Source organism: Chrysemys picta, chromosome 17 (genome assembly GCF_011386835.1).
Source record: "Chrysemys picta bellii isolate R12L10 chromosome 17, ASM1138683v2, whole genome shotgun sequence".
NCBI lineage: Eukaryota > Metazoa > Chordata > Testudines > Emydidae > Chrysemys > Chrysemys picta.
The window spans coordinates 20,132,624-20,145,521 of NC_088807.1; the positions used below are offsets into that span (position 1 = coordinate 20,132,624).

General features: G+C 57.8%; 1 long non-coding RNA gene across 1 annotated transcript; it reads right to left on the minus strand.

The window, feature by feature from the left end:
- Positions 1-951: 951 nt before the first annotated feature.
- On the minus strand, positions 952-5,616 carry LOC135976360 (uncharacterized). Its single transcript, XR_010593501.1, has 3 exons — positions 5,317-5,616; positions 4,427-4,546; positions 952-3,517 (listed from the first exon to the last, which is right to left on the minus strand). It is a non-coding gene; the product is annotated as an uncharacterized LOC135976360 (long non-coding RNA).
- Positions 5,617-12,898: the final 7,282 nt, after the last annotated feature.

The following is a 12,898-nucleotide window of genomic DNA, read 5'->3' on the forward strand; positions in this document are numbered from 1 at the left end:
GGTCGGATGGACACTGCTCATACACGTGCTCCAGTACGAATAGGTCAAGCAGGTCTTCTTTAGTTTGGGCCCCAGCTGTCCACTTGCGGGCATACCCCTGCGTCCGGTTGGCCAATTGTAGGTATGTGACCTCATGGGTTTTACGCTGACTCCGGAACCTTTTCCCGTACATCTCAGGAGTCAGCCTAAACTCGCGGAGCAGGGCCTTTTTGAACAGTTCGTAGTCCCCTGTCTCCGAAGCTTTCATTTGCGGGGTCAACCTGGAGCAGCTCGCAGGTATTCTCAAAGGCCATCAGGAAGGTATCCATGTCCTCCCCCTCCTTACGCTGGGCCAGGAAGCACTTATCAAAGCTCTTTGCAGTCTTGGGTCGCCCCTCACTAACCGCATCTGGGGCCCCACTGCTCCTCAGTCTGGCCAGTTCCAGCTCATTCTGACGCTGTTTCTCCTCATGCTGACGCTGTTTCTCCTTCCGCAGCATAAATGGAGCCGGCTGTCCTGGTGCCACTGCGGTCCCTGGTGGGAAAAAGGCAGAACTGCAGCACTTCTGGGGCAGAATGTATTTTCTTTGGGGAAAAAAATTCTCTGCCTGTCCCGTGCTGCAGAATTCCGCCAGGAGCAGAAGTTCATCACAGCACCTGCCGCAGAGCCACGTGAGGGCAGAGTGGGGCACCCAGGGCTGCTGGGGGGTCACAGACTGGGGCTGAGAATGGCTAGTGGGGGTACAGACTGAGGCATGGGGTCAGGAGCTAATGGAGTGACAGCGTTGAGTCTGGGAATGGGGGAGGAGGCTGCAGGAACACATGGGGGTTACGGGGACAGGGGCTGTGTGACAATGCGGTTCTGGCGGAACCCAACTGAGAGTGCCAACTCAGGACAAATTGCTTAAACAGGGCAGTTGCAGCCCAAGGCTGGGGTATTTTCCACCACTAAGGCAAACCAAACCAGCCAGACTAAGGGAACTTCGGTCTCACCCCACTGGCTAACCGCAAGTCTCTCAAGCAATCTCCTTAGACACTCCAGTTTCCCAGTATAACCACCAGTGCCACTCGTACGGGGACAAATGGTTATGAAAACCAATACCCAAGTAACAGAAAAAGGTTCTCCTGATCCCAAAGGACCAAGCCCCAGACCCAGGTCAATATACAAATCAGATCTTTCCCACAAATCACGCTGTTGCCAATCCTTTAGAATCTAAAATCTAAAGGTTTATTTATAAAAGGAAAAAGATAGAGATGAGAGTTAGAATTGGTTAAATGGAATCAATTACATACAGTAATGGCACAGTTCTTGGTTCAGGCTTGCAGCAGCAATGGAATAAACTGCAGGTTCAAATCAAGTCTCTGGAATACATCCCCCACTGGGATGGGTCCTCAGTCCTCTGTTCAAAGCTTCAGCGTGTGGCAAAGTTCCTCCAGAGGTGTGAAGCAGGATTGAAGACAAGATGGAGATGAGGCATCAGCCTTATATAGTCTTTTCCAGGTGTAAGAACACCTCTTTGTTCTTACTGTGGAAAATTACAGCAAAATGGAGTCTGGAGTCACATGGGCCATTCCCTGCATACTTTGCTGAGTTACAAGGCGTATCTGCCTTCTCTCAATGGGTCCATTGTATAGCTGATGGTCCTTAATGGGCCATCAAGCAGGCTAGGCAGAGCTAATCTCAGCTTGCCTGGGATGTCACCCAGAAGCATAGCATAAGTTTGCCATACAGACAGTATAGAGCCAATATTCATAACTTTGACCACAAAACTGATACACACATATAGACAGCATAATCATAACCAGTAAACCATAACCTTGTCCTAGACACCCCATTTGACCCCCTTTATACAAGATTTGGGTGCCACTACAGGACCTTGGTTGCAACAATGATCTATACGGTCCCAGTTTATGTCAATAACGTCACAGGCTGATGTGCCTGACTGAATGGGAGAGGCTTGAGGTCAGCCAGGGTCTGCATGGGGGAGGCTTCCCAGCTCCCTAACAATCCCCCCCCCTGCAAAAAAACCTTCTCTCACCCATACCCAACACCCTCCAGGTTCACTCCTAGGCTCCTTCCCTTTCCCTCAGGTCCTCCATTACCCCTAACTCCCCCAAGACCTTGCACTGCTTCGGAGGGATGTGGGAAATACAGTTCTGTCGTGTGAGTTAAATGAATTACTCAAAGTTCTGTATTAATATGCCTAGTGAGGAAACTATTTGTCAAAATTTTTTTGCCAGAACCTTTTTTTTGCTCTCTATTGTTACAGACATATTCACAGACAGATATTTTGAAATAACTGACCAAAATAATTGAAAGTGGCAGGATTATATTGTGTTATTTTGACAAATAAAATATGCAGTATTTTCAAATATTATGTGCACATTTTAATTTTTTTTTTTTTTGGCACAGAATTCCCCTGAAGTAAGAAGAGCAAGAAAGCAAGGGAGCTGTGGCAGGCGCCGTGTGAAACGAGGGGTTTGTTCCAACCCCGGCCCCGTTCGCTGGAGCGAGTCTCTAGCCGGAAAATCCCCCGGGTTTGGGCGTCTCCCCACTGGCCCCGGAGATGCTAGCGACTGTCCTGGGGGACAGAGGAGCCAGCGGAGCTGGGCTGGAGCCGGCGTCGCCACGGCTGCTGTTAAAGTCCGACCCCGTTTCCTCCCGGGTTGGGGGTTCAGCCGGGGGAGGGGCGATGGCGTCAGGTCCCTCTCTCTGGCTGCTCTGCTCAGGATATCTTCATGGAGCAGGGTCTGGGGGACCCGGGGGGCCCAGAAGATGGGGGGCAGCAGCCATGATGGTGAAGTGAGTCTCTTTCTTTAAGGCCCCAAAGGGGTGGTGGCGGCACAGCCCGTCCCCGCAATGTTTTGTCCACGAATGTGGCCTCATTTCCTACACCCCAATTTTGGGTCATGGATTTCTGCCCCCCCACTTTTCCCGTGTCCCAGGCGGGCCCCTAACCCAGCCATTGAGTTATATCTGGTGGCCAGGTTAGGGGCATGACTGGGAAATGGGAGAAGCGATCCCATCTCCCCCAGGTGTGACACACACTCTGCGGGTGGGGACAGGGGGACTGGGGGTGCCTGGGGGGGTGGTTTGTGTTTCTGTGTTTAGTACAAATCTGAAAATTAACAGGATGCAAAATAACAAACAGCTGCCTTGACCAGTCCCCTCCCCGACCTGGTGATGAGTCCCCCTGGCCCCCCATGTGTGGGGCTGGGCAGCACCAGCTGCAGGAGGGGTACGGGGGGTCTATAAGAAGAGCCCGTTTTATGGGGTGGAATCACTCTGTCACCCCCTGGTGGCCGACGCTCCCTGCCCTGTCACTCCGGTGACTTCCCCTCGGGTTCATGCTATGGGGGTAGGGGAAGGGTGCCCCCTGCACCCCGGAGGCTCTGCCTGTGGGGCCCCCTGGCTCACGTTGATCACAGCGTACAGGACAGGTTCCTGGTGGGCCGGGCCCCCTCGCTTGGCCTGCAGCACCTGGCCATCCAGCTCAGCGTAGATGAGTCCATCAGTACCGGGGTCGACCTCCTGTGGCTGGGAGGGGAGAGAGTCACTGTGTGTGTGTGTGTGTACCAACCCCCCCAACACACACACAGAGCCACTCTGCACACACACACACACACACACAAACATGACCCGCAGATTTGCACAGACACACACTGGTGAGCTTACACCAACAGAGTGCCCCATGCCCCACCCCCCAGTGGGAGCTGATATACACAGCAGCAGAGCAGACCCAGCCCCTCCACCAGGGGGCAGTGATGTCCCCCCCCACACACACACCCTGCTGCACAGCTGTTGTGACACGCTCTGTCCTGTCCAGCCTCCATGGAACTGCTCTCCCGCCCAGGAATCCAGGAACCCCCTCCACACACTCCAGCCCACAGAGCCCCATGGGGCAGAGATCAGGGAAATCCCCCCGCCCACGGCACCTGGCCCCCCATGGAATTCCGCTGACCCTCTGCAAATCTCAGCCAAATGCAAACATTAGGTTAGGAGCATGCCAGGAAATGGGAGAAGCGATCCCATCTCCCCCAGGTGTTACACACTCTCCAGGTCTGGGGACAGGGGGGCTGTGGGGTGCCCAGGGAGGGTTGGGGGGCTGGTTTGTGGTTCTGTGTTCATTACAAATCTGAAGATTAACAGGATGCAAAATAACAAACAGACGCCTTGGCCTGGCCCGTCCCCTCCCCCGCCTGGTGCCGAGTTGTCCCCGCCCGCCCCAGCCCGCTACGTGTGGGGCTGGGTGACACCAGTTGCAGGGGAGGTATGGGGGGGGTCTAAAAGCAGAACCGGTTCTCTGGGGGGGAATCACTCTGTAACCCCCTGGTGGCTGCTCCCTTCCCTGTCCCTCCAGTGATTCCCCCTGGGTTCACACTATGGGGGTGGGGGGAGGGCACCCCCTGCACCCCGGGGGCTCTGCCAAACAGGCTCCTGGCTCACGTTGATCACAGCATACAGGATGGGTTCCTGGCGGGCCGGGCCCCCCTGCTTGGCCTGCAGCGCCTAGCGGTTCAGCTTGGCGTAGGTGAGTCCGTCGGCACCGGGGTCGGGCTCCTGGGGCTGGGAGGGGAGAGAGACACCGGTGTGTGTGTGTGTGTGTGTGCATCTGTGTGTGTGTGTGTGCATCTGTGTGTGTGTGTGTGTTCAACAACTCCCCCCACACACACACATAGCCACACTGCACACACACATGCAGATTTGCACCGACACACACTGGTGAGCTTACACCAACAGAGCGCCCCCCACCCCACGCCCCAGCGGGAGCTGATGTACACAGCAGCAGAGCAGACCCAACCCCTCCACCAGGGGGCAGCGATGTCCCCCCCACACACCCTGCTGCACAGCTGCTGTGACATGCTCTGTCCTGTCCAGCGGGGGGCTCTGGGGAGCTTCTCTCCCACCCGCAGGCCCGGGGACTCCAGCATCCCCCCGCCCCACACACTCCAGCCCATAGAGCCCCACGGGGCAGAGATCAGGGAAATCCCCCGCCCCCGGCACCTGCCCCCCATGGAATTCCGCTGACCCTCTGCAAATCTCAGCCCAATGCAAACGTTTAGGAGGAAGGTTTGGGGGGGTCGGGGGAAGATTGGGGGAGCCCGGGGGGTGAGTTTGTGGGGTGCAGGGTCAGTCTCTTTCTCTGTGTTCTGGGTCTCCCGCCCCTCTCCTCTCTCTGCCCCGATCCTGGGGGGAGCCCTGTTGCTGATCCCCATTGCTCTAGTGGGGCCCGTGCAGGGCCAGATTTGGGGGGCAGGTGGGGGAGCTGGATGGTGCATTGGTGCTTGGGGGGGGTCAGGGAACAGGGGGGGCTTTGGGGAGTGGGGGGAACTTACCAGAACATCCAGCTGCTTCCCTTCTCCCACGAGAGCATCTGTGGAACAGAGACACCCCCAGTGAGTGGCTGGGTTCAGATCAGGGCATAGGTGCTGACTCCATGGATACTCCGGGGCTGGAGAAAAATTGGTGGGTGCTCTGCACCCACCAGCAGCTCCCCGACCCAGCTCACCTCACCTCCGCCTTCTCCCCTGAGCGTGCCTTCCCCGCTTCTCCTCCCAGCGCTTGCTGCCGTGAAACAGCTGTTTTGCAGTGTTACAAGCTGTGGGAGGGAGGGGGAGGAGCGGGACTGTGGCGCGTTCAGGGGAGGAGGCGGGGAAGAGGCGGGGCTGGGGATTTGGGGAAGGGGTCCAATGGGGCAGGGAGGGGGCGGAGTTGGGGCGGAGACTTTGGGGAAGCAGTTAGAATGGGGGTGGGGCAGTGCAGGGCAGGAATGGAGAAGTTCGTGTCTATGGATCAGGGCCCCAGACCCAGCCCCCCAGCCCCCATCTGAGCCCTTCACAGACTGGCCTGCCTGCCTCCCAGCACACTGGGGTGGGACAGGGTCACTAGCCCCACAGTGCAGCAGGAGAAACTGAGGCACAGAGCAGGGCGTGAGAACCACCAAGGGGGCGCAGTGAGACAGGGCAGAGATGACTCGTCCCAAAGTGACACACAGGCTGCACCCCATATCAGCATGTCCTCCCTCCCCCCACTGGACGTGACCCCCATCAAGAGACACGCGCCCCTCCCCTCCCCTCCCTTCTCCCCATGGCTGCCCCCTCATGTGTGACTTACAGACTGTGGCTGCAGCCTTGGACCCCCTATGGGGAGAAAGAGAGAGAGCGATAGTAACAGTCCCAGCCCCCCGTGTTGTAACCATTCCACCCCACTCCCCTCCCAACCCAGGGAGAGAACTCAGGAGTCCTGTGTCCTGGGGCAGGTAGATCGGGGGTGGGGAGCGGAGCTGGGGTCTCACCTGCTCTGTCTCGGGGCTGGTCCTTTCCCTGCAGAGACACGAAGGAGAATCATGCATGAGTCGACCCAGATCCCTTGTACCAGCCCTGTCTCTCAACCCTATAGGGCAGCTGGGATGGGGGCCCAGGAGGGAGTCCCCCCCACTGCTCTGCCAGGGGAAGCTCCACCCCCTCCAGCTGCTGAGCCTGGATACCCTAGAGACAGACTGAGCCTGGCACCCTGCAGCGCAACACCCCCTATGTAGCCCCCCACCCCTACACCACAGCACCCCTTTGTGTTGCCCAGGGGCTTTGGGGGCAGCTCTCGCTGCCAGGGGAGAGCGCCCCGTGCTGGGGCCCTGCCCCACCACCTGGGTTTCCTTCTCTGTCTCCCATGACCCCTTCCCACCGCATCTCAGTAGCAGGTTTAACCCTTCCCTCGCTGGGCGGGGCACTCACTTCCTTTGGTTCTTCTGTAGCAGAGGAAGACCAGGAGGAGGAGGAGGAGGCCAGCGGCTGCCGCACTCACCCTGGCGATGATGGAGATGCTCAGCTTCAATTCTGATCTCCCTGGGAGCATCACCAGGCCGTGAGTGATGTGAACAGCTGGTTCGTTACCTGCTGCCCCAGCCCCTCCCCCTCGAGGACCCAGGGAGCCACAGCAGAACATGCTATGGGATTGGGGGTGGCAGGAGCAGAGGGGATTCTGGGTAATAGTGGTCAGGGGGTTCACTGCCAATAGCTGGGCAGGGCACTATGTGGTTCTCCCAATGATCTCAGCGAATCAGCAGCGGAAGACATAAAAGTGCTGCTATCGTCGTGGCCATCATTAAGTTCCAGGGTTAGCTGTGTCACATTGAATTGGTATGTTCAGAGTTAACTCTGTGTCTATCTGGATCAGTAGCTTCCAGTGTTAACGCCCCACTGGGCAGCTCCCCTGCGAAGTGGGAGCCCTGCTTCTGAACCTTTGCCCCAGCCTGTCTACAGACACAGGCAGACAGATGGGATACACAGGGCCCTTAACCGCAGCTCTCCATCCCTGTTCTCCCAGGGGGATACGCACCGAGCTGTGCCCCACACGGGTTGCTTTGTGGTGCCGGTGGGCAGCATACACCCTGTTCTGTGTGGCCGGCGGGGTGGGGCTGTGCATTGGGGGAAGCTCTCTCGGGCCCTGCCCCCACCAAGCCAATCTGGCATCTGTCCAGAGACCCCCCCCAGCCTATGAAATCAGTCCCGGGGGCGGTGTCTCAGCCCAGATGGGACATTCTTTGTGGGGATCTGCCCTGGTCCCACGCAGTCAGGCTCTTGGCTTCATGGTTCCCCCCTGGGGCGGCTCCTTGGGCAGCAAGAGCCTGTTTCTGGGGGGGGTTCAATGGGGATTTCCTGCCCCCCGACCCGGTACCTGGCCCCGCGCTGCCTGGGTGGGTTGGAGGTGGCGGCGATCCTGGCTGAGTTGGGTTGATTCCCCCTGTGGGAACAGAAACAGCATCTGTCAGGGACGGGGGCAGGGGGATGAGAAAGCTGGAGCCCTGGTGTCTGTGGTTAGTTATACAGGGACCCCCTCCCCCAGTCGGCAATGGTGGTTCTTCCTCAGGCTGTATCGAACCAGGAGGAGCTAATACCGACAGCCCAGACTCGCACTGAGATCACCAGTGGGGGTTGGGAACCACACGGGATTTGTCATTTCGGGTCCAGTTATCACCAGCTCTCTGTCCCTGGCCCTGTTCTCCCAGGGGGATACGCATTGAGCTGTGCCCCACACGCGTGGCTTTGTGGTACCGGTGGGCAGCACAGCAGCCCAGTTTGTGGGGCCCACAGGGTGGGGCCGTGCATTGGGGGAAGCTCTCCCGGGTCCTGCCCCAACCTAGCCAATCTGGCATCTCTCCAGTGACACCCCCCTCATATGAAATGAGGCTGGTGGGGGGGTGTTCAGATGGGGCATTCGCTGTGGGGATCTGCCCCCATTCCAGCCAGCCAGTCCTTCGTCGCTCCCCTCAGGAGTGGCTCCTTGGGCTGCACAAACCTGTTTCGGGGGGGGGTTGGTGGGCTGCCCCCAGACATGGTATCTGGCTCCGTGCTGCCTGGGTGGGTGGGAGGCGGCGGCGTTCCCAGCTGGGTCGGGCCTGTTCCCCCTGCGGGAATAGAACCAGCATCTGTCAGGGGCGGGGCGCGGGGTTGAGAAGCTGAAGCCCTGGTGTCTGTGGTTAGTTATACAGGGAATTTCCCCTCCCCCAGTTGGCAATGGCAGCTCTTCCCCGGGCTGAGTCGGCGTCCCAGGGAGAGGAGACGGGACCCAGGGATTCGGGCCGGCTCAGCGCCCCCGGGAGGATCGGCCCAGCGAGACCCTGAGCGCAGATACAGCCCCTGCCTGGCTCCACGGAAACCCGGAACCAAAATCATTACTGATTCGTATTAATTACCAGGAGACCCTGTCCTGGGCCAGCTCCCCCGTGTGTTCGGAGCTGTACGGACGGACACACGACACAGAGACTTTCCCTGCCCCAGTCAGGTGCCATTCACACCTGGAGTCACTGCGGAGCAGGTCTGGGTGCGGTTGTTCCTATTTCGGGGGATGAACGTCCCTGTGTCTATAGAGCTACAGGGGAGCTTGTCTGCCAAACGGGGCTGTATCAAACCAAGGAGGGCAAATTCTGAGAGCCCAGACTCGCTGAGACCCCCTGAGTGTTTGGCTGTGTGTGGGACTGCGCATGGGGACGCTGAGCCAGGCCCCTCACCTGCTACCATGAGCTCCACGGTGTCGCTGGGCTCCGACCAGACGGACAGGTCGGATTTGATGCTATATTGGCAGCTGTAGCTTCCTGCGTCTCTCCGGCTCACACTGTGGATGGGAAACTCAGCCACGACCCCTGCGGCGTCCATCGAGCGCCGTGCGACCGGGTCTCCAGCTTTACTCAGAAGGAACCTCGCTCCCCGACACTGACACTCACACCGGACAGTCACAGCCCCCCCCCCCGGGGTGACCCCCCCACTGGGGTGCAGGGAGATGTTGGGTTTGGGGTAGCTGGACTCTGCTGGCAGGAGGAGACAGGCTGTGAGACACAGACCCTTGAGATCACCTTCACTGCGTCCCATCCCCACAGCCCGGCCCCAGTGACGATACAGGGGCCTGCAGAGAGAGTCTCCTGGATGCTTTTCCCCTGAATCCAAGACTGAGAGAGCTGGGCTAGTGACACAAGAGACATAGCCCCCCCACCCCTCAGCAGGGCAACGGCGCGGATCCATCTGCAAGGAGCCGGTGGAAGGGTGGCTGGGGCAGGGCAAGGAGCGGTCCAGGTGACCTAGAGGCCAATTGTGTTTTATCTCAGACAGCTGGGGAAGGAGAAATCAGTTGAGTGGGGAATGATCACAAGTGAATCAGAGTTCGCTGGTGTAGCAGGAACTGCTGGGTAGGGTCACACTGGGAACTATTGCTGAGCTCGCCTGGACAGTAACTACCATTGGCTGAATTCAACCCACTTCCTGGGCAACAATTTACATTCCTGGAGCACCAGGATCTGGCGTTAGAACGTCCAAGGCACTAGGCCAGAACCCACCGCTCTACGGTCCCTTCGCGGCTTCTCTGTTCTTAGGCTGGTTTGTTGTATCTTGAGCCATCCCCTTGCGCCGTCTCTGTTTGCTGCTCTGAGTTCCAGCTCAGATACCTGCAGCTATTTCTCCAGGCGATGGGTCGGCTTCTCCATCGAACAACTGTCCCTCCGCTGCTTTTTCTAGAGTCCCTTTCCTCTCTGGCAATTTCCCCCTTCCTGTTACTGCACCTGAAGTTGCTGTGTGGACGTTTTGTCCCTAATATTGGCTGTACTTTCACTACAGCTCACTTCCTCCTCATTTCTTCAGCCCGTTTCTCTTTGCTCACAGCTGGTTTCTGTCACATTTCATTCGTGCTTTACTTCTCTTGCCGTTTTCTAACAATTGCTTAGGTAACTTAGAGACTCTTTTTTTCTTCATGTTTCACTGCACGATTCTTCCTGTAACTTTCCCCCTCATGCCTCTGTCTTTCCTCTATCTGCCTCCTCCTGTTCCTGACAACTCTGTCCCTTCTCAACAGGACTTTCTCCCTGCCAGCTCTCTGCCAGGCGCCCTTCGATGACACAGCTCGGCCACCGGGTCCCTTTCCACTGGCTCCCCGCTCGCTGTGTCCCTTCATTTCCTTCATACACAGATACACACATGCACACCAGAGTGGTTAACAAAAGAAAAGAAAATCTAAGCACGCAGTCTAAACTCTCAACCCTATTAGACTGGGCAACCACTAGATTAAGCAGTTTTTCTCACCCCACTGGATATTGCAGTCCTTAATCTTCAGGTTTGTTCCGTTTACCTGGGCCAATCTCCTGTGTCGGAGTTTTGTCTTCTTCTCAGGGTCTTGGTTGCTTGCGGCAAAGGTGGGGGCAGGAGAAGGGCCCAGTATGTGTCCACTCTGCCTGTTTTATACCCCCAGTCCATGTGCTTGTAGAACACAAGTCCAGGCATTGCTGAGTTTCTCCAAGCAAGGTTGAGCAGTTCCCCTGGTGTGGCCTCATGCAGGTGAGTCACTGCATTGTAGCTCCCTTGCTGGACAATGGCTATTGATGGGTTGCTTGACCCGCCTGGGCGTTGGTTACTTTCCTTGCTGTTGCCTCTGGGGAGCTAATATCTGGCTGATTCCCCAACTTACAGCATGTTTTAGTGACCACCATACAGCACAATTCTCATAACTTCATCTGCATTAATGATACACATAGGGTTACCATTCGTCCGGATTCCCCCGGACATGTCCAGCTTTTTTGAGTTAAAAATAGTGTCCAGGGGGAATTTGTCAATGTCCGGACCTCCCCCCCATGCAGAGCGTGCGCGGCTTACAGGGCAGCCGGCCGGATCGTGCCACTCGCACGGGGCTCCGGCAGCCAGAGCTCTTCCTTCACTTCCCCCTCCTCTCCCCTGCAACTTGAGACCACTCCCCTCCTCTCTCTCCCTCCCTCCCCGCCCCCGCCTGCATTCGCAGATCGCTGGCCGGCCGTCGCCTCGGCCTCCGGCAGTCTGGAGCTCCGACCCTGCTCCCCTCCCCCTGCTGCCAAGCGCGCTGCTCTGCAGCACAGTAAGGGGGTCAGGAGGTCAGAGAAGTGGCAGGGAGGTTCTGGGGCGGGTAGTCAAGAGACAGGGAGCAGGGGGGAGGGTTGGATGGGTCAGGAGTTTGGGGGGGCTGTCTGGGAGTTGGGGGTGTGGATAAGGGTTGGGGCAGTCAGGGAACAGGTAGGGGGTAGGGTCCTAGGGGGCCAGTTAGGATGTGGGGAAGGTCTCAGGAGGGGGCAGTCAGGGGACAAGGAGCAGGGAGGCTTAGGTAGGGGGTGGAGTCCTGGGGGGTAGTTAGGGGCAGGGGTCCCAGGAGGGGGCAGTCAGGGGACAAGGAGTGGGAGGGAGGGTTGAGGGTTCTGAAGGGGCAGGAAGTGGGAGGGAGTGGAAGGGGCGGGGGCGGGACTAGGGCGGGGCTCCTCCCGTTCCCTTTTTTGATTGTTGAAATATGGTAACCCTAATACACATATGGATAGAGAAACGACTTTCAGCAGATCATAACCTTTCCCCTGAGACCTTACAAGGCCTGCTTTATATGTGAGATCATGATTATATGAAATGAGGACTATGGGGGTTACAGTACGCTCCCCCAAGGTACAGAATGTCACAGAGGTTGAGCCCTAAGGCTCAGTGAACCCGGCCAGAGAGGTGGCTCAGCAGAGGAGGGTGCCCAGGGGATGGAGCAGCCCCGCGCTCCCTGGGGGCAGGGCCCTGCTGGCCAAGAGCTGGCAGCAGCAGGGGCTGCGCTGATGGAGCAGCAGGGAAGCGGCCGGCCCTGGACCATGCATCTTCGCCTCACCACCAGCCTTGCACACCCACCCCCATCGTCAAACACTGGACCCTCGGTGGGCAGGCGGCTGGCGAGCAGGGATAGAACCAGCAGCAGGACCCACCAGTACTAATGTGGGGGAGACAGAAAATACAGGACAATTTGCCTGTTTTTAAGAAAAAATTGGGACACCTGCAGGAGGCTTAAATACAGGACTGTCCCTTTAAAAACGGGAGGTCTGGTAACCCTTCCCCCCCCCGCGCCGAGGTCAATCAGGAGTCAACCGCAACTGCACTGGGGGCCGGGCCAGGTTCTGATCTCAGCCCCCTCGGATCAATACAAGGAGGTTGAACTGACTTTTGGGGTGAAATGTTCAGGGCTCCGCTCCTCTTTTCCTCTTCCCCTCCCCCAGCCTCACATCCTGAACACTAAAGTTTCCCCTGCCCCACAGATACTCACGGCTTGACACCCTGCTCTGCCCGGCCAACCAGCAGCCTGGAAAGGAGATGGCTCGTTAGGGACTAGATCCCAGAGAAACTCAATATTACATCCTGGTTTCATATACCCGCCCCCATGGACACACACCCTGGCCTTACATCCCCCCATGGGCACATGGCCTGGCTGTCTTTGATACTCACCGAGGAGGAGGATAGTGAAAGCAGATGCCATGATGACAGTAATGAGGGGCTCCTCAGCGCGGCCACCAGTGCCCCATTGTCCAGCTCCACCGAGCGCCAAATAAGGAACTCAGCAGGTGGCTTGAGCTACAGGAAGTCGACGATGTCTCCTCTCTTCCTGTGTCCATCA